The sequence below is a fragment of the Coptis chinensis genome, chromosome 3, assembly GCF_015680905.1.
Source record: "Coptis chinensis isolate HL-2020 chromosome 3, ASM1568090v1, whole genome shotgun sequence".
NCBI lineage: Eukaryota > Viridiplantae > Streptophyta > Magnoliopsida > Ranunculales > Ranunculaceae > Coptis > Coptis chinensis.
In genome coordinates, this window is record NC_141458.1 from 62,807,865 (window position 1) to 62,824,082 (window position 16,218).

Below are 16,218 nucleotides of genomic sequence, written 5' to 3' on the forward strand. Positions count from 1 at the left end.
TGTCCTTATGGAGGGATAGTGTAGAGATATAAGGAGGTGCTTTCAGCGCACACAAGGCCTCCTTGGTTTGGGGGCTCTCGGGAGGTGGGAGCTCCATAAAACCTTAGTCTTGGCGTGTGCCCACACACGTCGTCGCCTTGAGGGGTGCAAATCCACCCAATTGGGCTTCCGCGTGGGGCTTGTTTTTGCGGGATATATTTTGTTGGTCTTCTTTCCAAAGCATGCTTGATTACAAAATCTTTCCTTGATTTGAGTCAAACCATAAATCAGGCTGTCGTGACTCTCGCCTTGAGTTGCGTTTTTTCATATCTATAAAACTAAGGTCTCTCCTGTTTATCTAATACGGAACACAACATTATTTTTCCTCTTATTAAAAACTTGTGCGGGTATCTTTGAGAGTTCTGCAGAGTCGGTCATTGGCTAGTGACACGCTCATCCAACTGTTGTATCACGGGAGGCGATGCGGCGAAATGGCGGCAACCATACCGGCGGCGTTTTTCGTCTTAAGGAAATTGTGCCGAGCACAATCCTCAGTGATAAGTTTTACTTGCATTCTTATTACTGTTTTTCGATACTAGCTATAACATATTTTTTGCAGTTTGTGTCTCAGTAGGAATGTAAATGGGGCTGGTCAGGAGCGGGTTTGCCATCCCCATCCCCGACTTCGATTTTATTCTCCATACCCGCCCCAATCCCCACTTGAGAGCAATAAGAGATTTCCCATCCCCTCCTCGTATGGGTACCGGGTCCCCATACCCGCCCCATTTCCCATTAACCAACTTTGAAAAAAAAAAAAATAAATAATCATGACTTGTACTCATTATACTCACCTAACTAACTAATTTTACAAAAAAAATGTTACATCATTTAACAAAAACTAATAAGTTTTCACATTAGTCTAAGTAGTAAATTAAATTTGCAAGTACAAAAACCATATTCTAACTCAATAATATATAAGTATAAGTATCTAACCAATAATATATTTCATATAGCATAAAAATGGTTTTGGTCTAGTAATTTAAGGGTTACTTTTCCATAAAATGAGTTTTGTGTTCGACTTGTATACAAGTGGGGAAAAAAAATACATACATACATACATAATCGGGTCGGGGTCCCTTTCCCTGTCCTCGCTCCATCCCCGCTTGAGACCGGTCGGGGGGATTTCCTATACCGACCCCATACCCATTTAGTACCCCCATACCCATTCCATTAGGGTTCCGATCCCTATAGAAATTACTGTACCCATGGGTAATATTTACATCCTTATGTCTCGGATTAAGTAAATTTTACATTTTACAGTGGTAATTTTTTAATTTCATAATTTTTTAGTATTTTTTTGACTTTTGGAGGTGGCAAAACCGTAACTTTGCAAATTTTATAATTGTTTTTTGGCAAAATGGTAATTTCGGCATGGCAGATGTGTGAATATCGTAATATCACTGGACAAATTTATAAATTTGTCATTTTTTAAAAAATAACCATCACATCACTAAACCCGCACATGTTTTGAGAATACGTGTGTTACACGTGCATAGATGCTTTTTTTTTTTCGATAATCTCACATGCATAGATGCTAGTATAAAATAAAGTAGTATTTCTAGAGTACACTTTTTTTATGGGTGTTGGTTCTAGACACCCTTGATTAGAGAATCTGCCATGCAATAGACTCTCACCCCTGACCTGATGGAGGGCCTAGATTTCATAGCCCAGGTACAACCTCCATACTCTAGTATTTGGTAAAAGAGAGAAAAGGATCAGGCCAGCAATAACATTCCTAATTCAAATTTGGTTCACATGGCTGACATGTTAGAACTCGAATAGTCGCATGTACTACACACAAGTAGTACACACTGGTGCACTCCGCAGTTAAATGCCTTAATTTCAAACGTTGTACGTTTGTACTTTGTAGTACAAAATCGTATTGCTCAAGTAGTACGGCACAATTTCTTTCCTTCTCTTCTCGGATCTAATTTGATATATAAATGCCAGGGATTGAATGCAACTCACTAGACCACTTGAATTCACTCAAAGCTAAGGTCTCGTGAACTCTGCTCAATCTTTAGGTATTTGAGGTAGAACACTAATGGCTATCAAATGTTTGACTAGTTTTTGAAGAATGGCGCTCTTAGCAGACTCATCATGTTCTTCAAAGAGTATGCATATTCTTGTATGTTCATATTGATTGTCAATCTTATCTGAATTCATCCTTCCAACTCTCAGTTGTTACCCTTAAATGCATTGATCAAATATATTTTTTCTAATTTCCTTACTTTCTTTATAACCCTTTTTTATTAGGCGTTGTGTCTTTTGAGCATGAAAACCGTGAAGAAAATATTGTGTCCGTCACCGATGCCAAAAGGGCTCAGATATGGTTTGAGAGGTACCGTCTCTAAATAAATCATTGCAATATTTGCTTAGCTAAGGGATTTGGACTTAGCATCAAACTATCAAACCCGTGTCCAAGTGAATTATTATTATTATTATTATTTGTCGATAAGTATTATTTATTTTTGCATTATACTTTAGAAAATGGCAGGATTTATTTTTATGTACTTAGCAATATACTACCAACAACTACGACGTTTCAATGGGATTCCTGTCAATTTTACACACAATTTTTTTAGTTTTTGTTAGTTCATTTTTATACACAAGATTGCCTAATGATCGCGCTATTTCTAGACGAAAAATGGCAACCTTTCGAACTTGATCCTTATGAACTGGGATTGACTTGAGTGTTAGTTAATCACTGTACTAGTACTCGTGCTAATAATCTCATTCTTCAATTTGAACAGTTTCCCCAATACAATGTTCTCGAGTCACAAATGTTCGTTTACACGTTTATTGGAGAGCGAACTTGGCTGTACCAAATACGTGGGCAACTTCCACACTGCTGCGCGAGACTCATTCCGCGCCCTTCCTCTATATAATCGAATCTGTCCATTATGGAAATTGTTGCGGAACAATTGCTTTGTGGATGAGAAATTTTCTTTCTCCACTTCCACCTTTGCGCTCAACAAGCCACAATCATGTACAATTCTCTCTCTCTTATTTGGATTGTTTTATTACGTGAAAAAATTAGATCGGATTTCTATTGAAAGGATCTCAGAATCACCAAGTTATCAATCTTATTGTCCTCCATTTATGTTTAGGGGTGCTTTATGTTTAGGATGATTGTTAAAACTAAGAAGTACGTTGGGCTGGAAAATTGCCCAAGCCCAATGTTCACTTGTACCTGGGCCTGCTCTTCACAATTCGATGTTATAAAGTGCGTGGGCGTGCATATTGAATTTGAAGCCTCAGATCCAAAACCCTGGCCCCATAAGTATTAAACTAATGTACTATCCTTTTTAATTACAGGCAACCGTTAGACCTAATTAACTTTTCTTGATCGAATTTTAACATTTGGAATGATTACTGATTTTTTTTTGGGTTTATTATTTTTTGGCCCCACTTTTAATATTTTATTCAGCATTAGCCCCACTTTGTTCATTCGTTTATTCGTTTTTTGCCCTAGTTCAATTAGTTGACTCAATCAACGTTAACTCCACCATTTCATATTTTCAAAATAACATGTAGTAAAATTTTGTTTTGTTGAAATCGATTTAGATTACCACATGACAAGTATCTAAAACTCAAAAATCGACGGCTTGGATGTATGTAAATTACTAACTAACAATTAGGGTTAAAGTTATTTGTAAATTTTGGGTTTTTTTTTTTTCAAATTAGGGTTTAGTTTTTCAAATTTGGGGTTTTGTCCAATTATAGTATATTAGTCAAATTGAACACTAATTAGCTAAAATTATACCATATAAATTGGGGTTTTTGTCAAATTAGGATTATCAGGTTATATATTGGATATTTTACATAAATTGGCCTTAATTACACTTGACAAATTAGGACTTTTGTCAAATTAGGATTCTATGGTGCATGTTGAACATAAATTGGCACTAATTACATATAACAAGTTGGGGTTTTGTCGAATTAGGGTTTTATTTTGTAAAGTGAACACTATGAAGTCTATTTGATTGGGGACTTAAATATATTTAAAAAAGTCATTATATTTAAATATATTTTTGTTTTTGGCCCTTCTTTCATCAAACATTTAAGTGTTTTTATCCCCTCTTCCATTAATGGATTAGATATCAGTAATTGGATGCCAACTCTAAGATTTGAAAATGCGTAAATTTATTTAGTTCAGTAGGAAAATATGATGAGCAAAATATACGGTGCGATTAAAGTTGACTAACGGAACGGAGGCCAAAAACGAATTAACGAACTAAGTGGGGCTAACCGCTGAATACCATATTAAGTATGGCCAAAAGCTAATAAACCCATTTTTCTTTCTCTTTCTGGGTAAGATGATTTTTTCTGAATCCAACCATTGTTAATTTCTATGGACAAATTAAATGAAATCATCTGGTTATCTCCCAAGTAATTCTATAAAGAAGGAATTGAAATACCAAAAGGTTAAGGGACATGGGTCATGGGTCATGGGATATGCCAAACATTATTTTCCAAATATTGGTAACCAAGACGCTTTATATATTTTTGCAGTGTTTACATATCTGCTGGAGCTCACAATGTCTTCAAAGTGAAGCCTACAGCTTTCAAGGACGCACTGTGCCATAAGAAAAGGAGGCTCTATCGACTAGAAAACAATTGAGTTAATCCTCTGCACCAGGGAAAAAGTGGTACATCTGTGTTGTATTCCAGAGGCCAAAAACTTTCTGTCAATCGGAAGCGCATCAAAAACTCAAAAAGCGTCATTGCTTGCACCGATATCTCTCAGTTTTGTAATAGGAATTGTTAAACTTGGATGATTATGAGGCAGTGGCCTGGCAACTGTTAAATGTCATCATTATCTTTTGTTGGTAGGGCATCTCTAATGGGGGTGTAAAATTACACCTCCACGTAGGTGCTATTAGAATTTTACAACTCTAATTGCATATTATTGTATAACCTATAAATATTTACTCTATATTTTCCAATGGAAAAGTGTAAAAAAATTGGATTTTAAACTCGGACGTCACTTAAAGTGACGTTTCTCTTTAAATTAAAGTGGGACGACACTTTAAGCGACGTCCGAGTTAAAAAATTACGAATTATGACTTTAGAACTAAAAAGGGATGCGACTTAAATTGACGTCCGAATTTTTGTTTTGTTAAGACGTTGGTTAAAGTGTCACCCGAGCTATTTATCAACTAATTGTGAGATGGGGAATTCCCCACCTACGGTATATCACTCCTATTAGAAAGAGTGTTTTGGCACTTGGAATGTAAACTTTACACTCTATACGGTTTACACGCCCAATTGGAGATGCCCTTATATTGTAATTGTAGACTACCAAATATTAATGCTACATACACATTTCTAGTGTAAAACAAACATTGTATGAGAAGACTAAATTTGATCAAAGTGCATAACATATACATTTATTTATTTTTTATTTTTTATTATTTTTTCCAAAAACACTTCCGAATGTACATTTTACAAGAGGAGGGTTTGGCTGACCCCTACCAATTTATTCAAAAAAATGAAAATAGACTACAAGAAGATTGTTATAAAAAAAAAGGGTTATTTTGACTTGCCCCTCATTTGAAAACGACATTAGACTTGCCCCCCAGACTAACTCACCGTCATAGTCAATTGTCATTGACCGTCATCTCGTGGTCAAAGCAGTTGAAATGTCTTAAATACCCTTTTCGTTGAAAAATTACCAAAATGACGATGAGTTAGTTTGGGGGCAAGTCTAATTTCGTTTTCAAATGGGGGGCAAGTCAAAATGACATATTGGTTTTGCAATTCAAGACACATTTTCATGTTTGAGAAAGAAAGAGACACGTGTCGACATCTCGTCCTATCTAATCTAACTGTCACAAACATATAATATATTAGACACGTGTTATTAGACATGCCCCCCCTAAATCGCCATTACAATTGAATAATCTCCATTAATGAACTCAAGGTTTAGGGCTTAATTACCAATGAGTGATGTGAGTCGTTGGATGTGGATAATTAGATTTTGACACGTGTCATGTACATTTTCTAGTTTAAAAGGGTTACTTTGGGTTATTTTGACTTGCCCCCCATTTGAAAACGGAATTAGACTTGCCCCAGACTAACTCACGGTCATTTTAGTAATTTTTCAATAAAAAGGGTATTTAAGACATTTCAATTGTATTGACCACGAGATGACGGTCAATAACAGTTGACTATGACGGCGAGTTAGTTTGGGGCAAAAGTCTAATGTCGTTTTTCAAATGGGGAAGTCAAAAAAAAAAAAAAAAAAAAAAAAGAGAGACCATTCACGTCATGAATAATCTCTTCCAATGAAATTGGTGTTGAAGGCCACCATGAGAAAACTGTTAGAGTGTGTGGACCAGAAAAAGAAATAGTCCCACATTGAACAAGAAAGGAGTTCATCATGGGTTGATAAAGTGGGAAGCTCACTAACCAAGTCACCGGGCCTTTTAAGATAAAACCCACACCCATGGCCAAGATGTGGCCCAAAGCCCATGGGGTGGTTAAGTGGGGACAATATCGGTACTAGTTATCCCACGGGCGCTGAGGCTGAGGCCACGGGCGTGCCCGTGTCCTAACAATCGGTATCGAGCCGATGGTTCAAGGGACAAAGGCAATTGATCATGCGAGAATCAAGAGGCGAAATCATTCAAAATCGAGCGCCCGGTGCGCCGCAACTTCAGTGGAGTTGCTTAACGGCGTGCGCCCGCTACACCGAAGATTGGTGCCCTGGATGTTGTAGATTCGGAGGGTGTAACTTCGAGTTGGATCTAGCAACATGGAATGATGTTCGAGGTGGAGTAGGCTCGAGGTTGAGAAAAATCCCCCTCCCCGAGGCCCGCACACCACCGAGCTCACGGCATTGGATCGTGCTCGACGATGAACGAATATACTCCCTTGGAGTTCGGTCTAAGGTGGAGATACTCCTTTGGAGTTCGGTCCAAGGTGGAGATTGTTAGAGTGTGTGGACCAAAAAAAGAAATAGTCTCACATTGAACAAGAAAGGAGTTCATCATGGGTTGATAAAGTGGGAAGCTCACTAACTAAATGCAGGGTGCCTTTTAAGATAAAACCCCACACCCATGGCCAAGATGTGGCCCCAAAGCCCAATGGGTGGTTAAGTGGGGACAATATCGGTACTAGTTATCCCATGTAAGCCTGAGGAGGCCCAGCTGTGGGTGTGCCCGTGTCCTAACAAAACCGACTTAGAGCTAAGTCCATTGTACATGTACATGTTATATTAATCATATCTTGAAATCAAAGTAGATACAATGAATGAGATAGATGAGAATAATACATTAAGTTTGAGAATCGATCTATGACAATCATCGTTGTTGTGATCACTGCTGCGGTAAGCACTTGAATCCATGATTTAGCAATTCCATTTCGAGTTTTTGGAACCCCTTTATGTTTCTTGCCAATCGCTACCGCGTGATGACTAATTTCTGACCTCCCCCCGACAATGATTTCCGACACCACAAATGTACCACTTTTTTTTTCCTATACTTGTAAGCCTAATTGCGTCGTTCCCAGTGGTGAGGGCCTCATTCAAGGACGGCTTTATGCATTTGTCAAATCCATTTCCATCCACCTTCTGGACATTGTGAGCTCCCTTGGAGTACTTAAAAACTGCATCATGAAATATAAGTATTTTGTTTAATTCATGCATAAACGATACTGTTGATCTACTTGAGAGTGAACACAATACATTCCATCAATCAACTTGAGGCAATGAGGCACTCATTTTCTTCCCAAAAAGAAAACAGAGGAAAAAATTATAGGATTTTTCATGAAAGAGGCATAAAATGAAGTACTTTACCTAGTGTATCTCCAACACGAATTTTTTTGTCTTTAGCCCAAGCTTGATAATCGAATCCCGTTGTCCAGCCCTGACCATCTCCAACTGTGAAAGTCTTCGCCAGTGTGATCATTGGAAGGACTGAAATAGCCATAACCACGGCAAATATGATGAGCATTTGTTTAGACGCCATTGGAGTTTCACACACTTTACGTAATTAAATGGCTTTAGAGAACATCATATCTTATGTGACCCCGAGTACTCAACCCAATACCGAGCAGGACTCCAGGAGCATACACGAATGGTAATTTTTGACTTTATGACTTGGAGAGTTGACAGGCTGAAGACGGCAAGCCTTCTGAATGCATTCCATTTCCATATACATATACTCACAAAATACAAAACAAAAAATTCTATATTCTTAAAACTGGGAATTTTGTAATATATGTAATCTTTTGGAAGAATCATGGTAATAAGACAATACTGGTGGAACTACTCTTAGGAAAACTTAACTTTAGTGTTGTACTAGATTTTGGACCCGGGCATACGCCCGGGATCTATTAAATATTTTGTGTGCTGAAAAGGCTTTATAAAATGTCTCACTCAAATTTTGAATCGGAATATATTTTTATTGAAAATAAATCGAAATATGTTAATGAAGCGGCGATTATGGTGCATAAGTCTTAGAAATTAAGAGATCAAATTGAGATAACATCTTCACTTTATGGTTTAGGATATTAATCCATAATTTTCAAATAAAATTATCTTAAACTCGATCTAGCTTGTATAATATTTTTTAGATTTATGGTGATTTAGCGGCAAATTTTCGAATCAAAATATATTTTTATTGAAAATAAACCCGAAATAATTAATGAAGCGTGATTATGGTGCATAAGTACTTGGAAACTAAGGGATCAAATTGAGATAGCCGAAGCGATTATGGTGTATAAGTACTTGGAAACTAAGGGATCAAATTGAGATAGCCTCTTCACTTTGTGATTTAGGATATTAATCCGTAATTTTCAAATAGAATTATCTTAAACTCGATCTAGCTTGTATAATAGTTTTATTAGATTTATAGTGATTTAACGGTAAATCATCACCACCGGCTTTACGTACTAATGTGTACAAATTACTAAAATAGATTGATTGTTTCCATATCCTCAAAGAATACACTACTCCCACTTGAAAAGATTTATCACATGAACGTGTCCTACTGACGAGGGTGTCGTTATATTAAATTATTCTAAAAATATTAGCAACTATGCATATATAGCTATGAGATATGAAAATTATATTAATTACTCAATTAAATTTCTTGCACCACTCTCTATAAAAAGAAAACATCAAACTTTGATAAAACTCATCGACTTCTTTTCATTGTTAGTTTTAACAATAGAAGTTTGATTGAAGTTTTGAGAATGTCCAATTTGGTGAAGATAATATTGAAGCTACTTGAATAGCAAGGCATTCCCAATCACAATAAAAGAAGTATGATAAACATTACTTAAAAATGCAAAACTATATTTGTCGAGACATTTATTCCCCTACATATAATACAAATATATTTTAGGGTTATTAGTTGAATGCATTTGCATCAAGTTTATGATTTTTCATTAATTATTCTTTGAGGTTAGTTTAATATAGTCACGTTGCATCCAATTTCCAAATTCTCATTAATTATTCTTTGAGGTTAGTTCAATGCGGTTGCATCAAGTTTTCGATTTCCCATCAATTATTATTTAAGGTTAGTTCGGTTGCAATTGCATCCATTTTATGATATCCGTTACTTATTCATTAAGGTTAATTCAATCTGATTGCATCCAGTTTTTTATGTTTAGTTAATTAGTATTTGAGATTAGTTTATTGAATTTGCATCCGTTCTAAATCTCGTTAATTACTCTTTGAGGTTAGTTCAATACATCCAGATCCAATTTGATTTCTGTTAATTGTTTTTCTAGGTTAGTTCGATAGTTTACAATTTCTATACAGGTTTGCATACATATAAGAGTATGTTTTTTTAAACTCACTTTCATTTTGAGTTCCTAATTACTCGTAATTACTTATGTGAGAAGGCTTAAAAACCGACATTTATGCTATGAGGTCGGTCGCGATCTTGATTACATTCGACTTTCGATTTTCGATTAACTATTTTTTTGAGGATATTTCAATGCATTTGCATCCAATTTCTGATTTCCCGTTAGTTAATATCTTATTTTAGTTTAATGCAGTTGCATCTAGTTTTTGGTTTTTTGTTAATTATTTTTTGAGGTTAGTTCAATGCAGTTGCATCCAATTTCCGAATTTATGTTAATTGTTCTTTGAGGTTAGTTCAATACATTTGCATCAAGTTTTCGATTTTCCGTTAATTATTTTTTGAGGTTAGTTTAATGTAGTTACATCACATTTATAATTTCCCGATAATTATTCATTTAGGTTAGTTCAATGTAGTTTCATCCATTTTTCAATGTTTAGTTAATTAGTCTTTGAGATTAGTTCATTGCATTTGGATCTAGTTTTCGATTTCCGTTAATAACTCTTTAAGGTTAGTTCAATACATCGCATCTAGTCTCGATTATTTATGCTTTGAGGTTAGTTCAATGCAATTATATCCTCAGTTTCGATTTCCGTTAATTATTTTTTGAGATTATTTCAATGCATTTGCATTTAGTTTCCGATTCCCCACCAATTATTCTATGAGGTTAGTTTAATGCAGTTGCATTCGGTTTTTTATTTTATGTTAACTATTTTTTGAGTTTAGTTCAATGTATTTGCATCCAGTTTCCGATTTCTCAGCCTATTAATTATTATTTGAGGTTTGTTTGATGTATTTGCATACCGTTTCCGATTTCCCATTAAATATTTTTCAAGAATTTGTATACAATTTCTAATTTCCCTTTAGTTATTATCTGACGTTAGTTTAATGCAATTGCACCCAGTTTTCAATTTCTAGTTAATTACTTTTTTAGTTTAGTTTATTGCATTTGCATAAAGTTTCCAATTTCCCGTTAATTACTCTTTGAGCTCAGTTATGCATTTGAATCCAATTTCCGATTTCCTTTTAATTATCCAATGTGGTGTATAATACCAACTTCTACTGATCCATCTGTAGTGTCCTTGCAAACATGACATAAAAAGTAAATTATGTTTGATTTATTATGTGGGATCATTGAAGATTACCAATTCCCGATTTCCCATTAATTATTATTTAAATTATGCATGACTTACTATGTAGAATCTTCAAAGATTATCTACGAACGGGTGTTGTTATATTAATTATTTTGAAAAATATTTGTAAATATGCAAAACTTTGATATATTAATATTATATTGATCACTCAACCAAATTTCTTATAACGTGAAAGCCTTATTCTCCATTAAAAAAAATAACTCATGTACCTTTAATAAAACCCTTCAACTTCATTTTGTTGTTTAATAATAGAAGTTTGATTGAAGTTTTGTGAAATTGCCTAATAAGGTGAAGTTCATATATATTGTAGCTACTTGAATAGCAAAGAGTTCCCAATCATACAGAAAGAGATAAGATAAACATCATTTTAAATGCAAAACTATACTTACGAGACATTCCCACAACATATAACCCAACTATGTTTTGAGGTTAGTTTAATGTATTTGCATCCGGTTTCTGATTTTCCGTTATTTATATTTTGAGGTTAGTTCAATACTGATTGCATCCATTTTCAATTCCGTTATTTATTTTTGAGATCGGGCCTCAATGCACGGTTATATCCAGGTTTCGATTTCTCGTTAATTATTCTTTTTGATTAGTTCAATACATTTGCATCTAATTTCCAATTCCCTGTTAATTATTCTTTGAGGTCAGTTCAATACATTTGCATCCAGTTTCTGATTTTCCATTAATTATTCTGTGAGATTAGTTTAATGCATTTGCATCCAGTTTCAGATTTCTCGTTTATTATTTGATAAAGTTACATTTGCATCTAGTTTCCGATTTCTCATTAATTATTGTTTGAGATTAGTTTAATGAATTTGCATCCAGTTTCCTATTTACCATTAATTATTTCTTGAGGTTAGTTCAATGCATTTGCATCCAGTTTATTTTTTGAGATTAGTTCAGTGCAGTTCCATCCGGTTTCCAATTTCCCATTAATTATTTTTTAATATTAGTTCCACGCATTTGCATTATATTTCCAATTAATAATTAATTTTTCTTTGATGTTAATTCAATGCAATTGCATCCAGTTTATGATTTTCTATTAATTTAATCTTTGAGGGTTAGCTCAATGCATTTGCATCCAGTTTCCGATTTGCCGACAATTATTTTTTTATGTTAGTTTGATGTATTTGCATCCAAGTTTTGATTTTCCGTTAATTATTCTTTGAGGTTAGTTTAATACAGTTGTATCCATATATATTCCAATTTTCTATTAATTACTTTTTAATATTAGTTTAATGTTTGTATTTGCATCCAGTTTCTGATTTCCCGTTAAATATTATTTGAGGTTAGTTCGATACATTTGCATCCAGTTTTGGTTCCCCATTAATTGTTTTTTTTTTTTTTTACGTTAGTTTCATTCCGAAGATTATATATATTTTAAAATATTTGTCATTATTGCTTTGCCTTTTTTTTTTTTTTTTTTAAATTATTTTCTATTATATATTTTGTGATGTTATTTTTGTATAATTGTTTTTAACTATGTTTTGAGGCCATGTTAAGGATATATTGAAATAAGTTAGGTGTTTTATCATAGACACTAAAATTGTATGATTTGTAGTAAAGAATTAGTTTATACAAATTACATATTTTTTAGCAATTTTTATTTGATCAAATATATAAGAATTGGAACACTAAAAGTGTTTAATTAAGTAATAGAAAATTATTTTTACAAATCACTTATTTTTAGCAATTTTTAAAATATTTGTCATTATTGCTTTGCCGTTATTTTTTTTTCCATTTTCTATTATATATTTTGTGATGTTATTTTTTTGTATAATTGTTTTAACTATGTTTTAAGGCCGTGTTAAGAATATATTCAAATAAGTTAGGTGTTTTATCATAGACACTAAAATTGTATGATTTGTAATAAGGAATTCTACAAATTACATTTTTTTTTTTTTTTGATCAAATATATAAGAATTGGAACACTAAAAGTGTTTGATTCATAATAGGAAATTATCTTTTACAAATCACCTATTTTTTAGCAATTTTTTTTATTTGATCAAATATGTAAGAATTGGAAATACACTCAAACTCTCCAAATATAATAATTAGAAATACACTCAAACTCTCCTAAGAGGTTATATGTATGTGAGATTGTAGGCTATTAGAAAAGACTATCTTTCATATTAGAGTGCCACATAGGAGAGAAAAAAAACTAACTCTCTCATATTAGAGTGCCACATAGGAAAGAGAAAATCCTCAATTAGAGGTCTCTGCTTTAGTATATAGATAGTAGACGTACGACCATGCCGGAAATTTTGTTTGACTACTTGCACAAGAATTTGTATAAATAGATTGCACGAACCTCTTTGCCAAGCATCCCAGTTCATGTTGGGTTGGTGGAACCGTCGAGCTTTGCTCCGGTTGTCCGTATACCACACTTTCACCTCCCGGCATCGATGAAGAGGGCTGACCAGCGGCCGTCCGTCCATCAAAATTCGCCGGGGCAACAGCGCTGATGCCTAAAGAAGAAGCGCTGCTCACTCACTCTAAGCGCTTTTCGCCGGCCCAAATTTTATTGAAGAGGGCGCCATAATCACCTAAGCGCCAGCGACTCGCCTCGGCTTTTGAAGAAGGCGCCCGCTCACTATATGTAGCGCCAGCTCCGCACTGTGCGGCCAAGCCCATTTTACTTCCCTTTGTCTATGTACACCTATATAAAGGAAATAGATTAGAGTTTTGAAGTACAACTTTGAGAGATTCATTTCTAGGGTATTGTGGGAGCTCTGTTGAGCTAGGGTTTGAGTGAGGCCTCTTCTTATTGATTCTTGATCTCTTGTAAACTCTCCAATCTTTGTTATAAAGGAAACTTCGGCTCTTGTGTGTGGATGTAGGTAACATTTACGAACCACCTAAATCTTTGTGTCTCTTTGCATTGTTACTTCCATTATTATTGTTGCTATGAATTGTGATGATATTGTAGTGGTTTTGCTTTGTTGAGGTTGTTGTGATAACTACCAAAGTCTTGGGTGGGTGATTTCCTTGGTGTGAGCTCCAAGTTGAAATCATTTGAGAAAGAAAGTAACTAGATTGAGGTGTGACTTTCTAGTGAAATCTCCCAACAAGTGGTATCGAGCATAGGTGACTGTGTCAGAGCTACAGGGGTGTTTGAGGAAATTCCTCTGAGAGGTTCTCCACCGTAGGTTTTTGATAGAGTCATGACGACCGAAAAGGAAAGCTACAAGATAGAGAAGTTTGACTGAACAAACTTCGGCTATTGGAAGATGCAAATTGAGGATGTTCTCTATCAAAAGGATTTGATGGAAACATTGATATGTGAGAAGTCTCATGAGATTCCGAAGATAAATGGGATTTGCAAGATAGAAAGGCCTTGGCCACAATCCGATTGAGTCTTTTCGAAGTCGGTAGCCTTCAATATTAAGACCGAGAAGGCGAGGCTCTCATGGAGGCACTTACTACGATGTATGAACAACCCCGACGCTGAACAAAGTCTATTTGATCACCAAGCTATTTAGTATGAAAATGTTGGAGGGGACCTCCTTCAGGATCACCTAAATGAATTCAACCAAACTAAGGACCAATTGAGCTGGTTGAGATTACATTTAGTGATGAGGTGCTAGCTTTGGCGATACTTGGACAATTGCCTCCAAGTTGGAGTCGCGACTATGGCTATTTATTAGTGGCTCTCAGGAATGACCAAGTTGAAGTTTGAGCACGTTGTTAGTATGGTACTAACCGAGGAAATCCGAGACAGATTGTCCGTCATCTTCGGGATCAACTTCGAGGGTCGCATTGAAAGCAAAGCAGGGAAGAAAAGAAAGTCAAACAGAGTCGTTAGTAAGAAGAAGTGGGGGAGATCAAATCTCAAGCCTCCCGATTGCAAAGCGTTGAACACAAACCTCGAGACATAAGTGAAGTGGTGTGCTATAATTGTTGTAGTAGCACGGCCACTATAGCCCCAATTGCCCCACCAAGAAACAACAACAACATTAATAAGAACAAGAAAAGAATCAAGAAGCTAATGTTGTTGAGATGGTAGATGACGCTTTGATATGTTCGATGGAGCACAAGAAGGAGTCTTGGGTACTTGATTCCGGCCAAGATCTTTCCATGCTACCTCACATCGAGAGTTCCTTGAGAACTACACCGAAGGTGACCTTTGAAACGGTCTTTCTCGGTGATGACCAACCTTGTGACATTGTCGGCAGGGTGATGTGCATATCAAGATGAATGGCTCGTCATGGTTATTGAGGGGCGTCGGACATGTTCCGGTTTTGGGAAGAATTTGATTTCTGTAGGGCAATTGGCAAGTGAAGGATTTGTTACAATCTTTACCGGGTGATACTTGGAAGGTCTCGAAGGGTTCATTGATTGTTGCAAATGGTAAGAAAGATGGTACTCTCTACATGATCGCACATGGTTGTGAGTCGATTGCCGCGGGCACATGGCAAAGAGGATCCGAATGTTTGGCACCGCAGAACTTGGTCACATGAGTGAGAAAGGAATGAAAATCCTTCACTCTTACGGTAAACTCCCAAAGTTACTGATCGACTGAAATTGACTTCGTGGATAACCGTGTATTTGGAAAGCGTGTCGGGTGAGTTTTCGTGAGAATGGGTCGAACTCAAAGCTAGGAGGCTTGAGTTGATACATACAGATGTCCGGGGGCCGATAATGTCTCTTCACTTGGCGGAAAGTCATATTTTGTGACTTTCATTGATGACCATACTAGGAAGGTGTGGGTCTATTTCTTGAGACACAAGTCGGCATATTTGAAGTGTTCAAGACTTGGAAGGCCATGGTTGAGAATGAGACAAGCTTGAAAGTAAAGAAAGCCGAGATCCGGCCAACGGTGGAGAGTATGAGGATTCAGGTTTTAAGAAGTCTTGTGTCGACAATGGCATCAAGATGGAAAAGACTTTGCGGGGACACCTCGTGAGAATGGGGTTGCAGAGCGGATGAATAGAACAACGACAGAGAGAGCTAGGTGTATCGTATTACACTAGCGAGGCTTGCCCAAGCCAGCTTAGGCGAAAAGTGTTAGCACAAAGACTTACGATCCAATAGAGGACCATCGCCTTTGGATTTTAAGATTCCGAGGAAGTGTGGAGCCGGAAGGATGTGAACCTTTCCCATTTGAAGGTGTTTGGTTGTGTCCCTATGTTCACATTAGTGACCAAGCTAGAAGCAAGCTTGATGCTAAGTCACTAAAGTGCACCTTCATCGGCTATGGCGGT

The 16,218-nt window shown here is 35.9% G+C and overlaps 1 long non-coding RNA gene across 2 annotated transcripts; it reads left to right on the forward strand.

The window, feature by feature from the left end:
* Positions 1 to 1,908: 1,908 nt before the first annotated feature.
* Positions 1,909 to 4,988, forward strand: LOC147510338 (uncharacterized). 2 transcript variants are annotated; one of them, XR_015218789.1, is made up of 4 exons: positions 1,909 to 2,167; positions 2,296 to 2,380; positions 2,793 to 3,028; positions 4,555 to 4,988. It is a non-coding gene; the product is annotated as an uncharacterized LOC147510338 (long non-coding RNA). The 2 variants fall into 2 exon arrangements; XR_015218790.1 differs by having other exon boundaries at positions 2,009 to 2,153.
* The last annotated feature ends 11,230 nt before the right edge of the window (positions 4,989 to 16,218 follow it).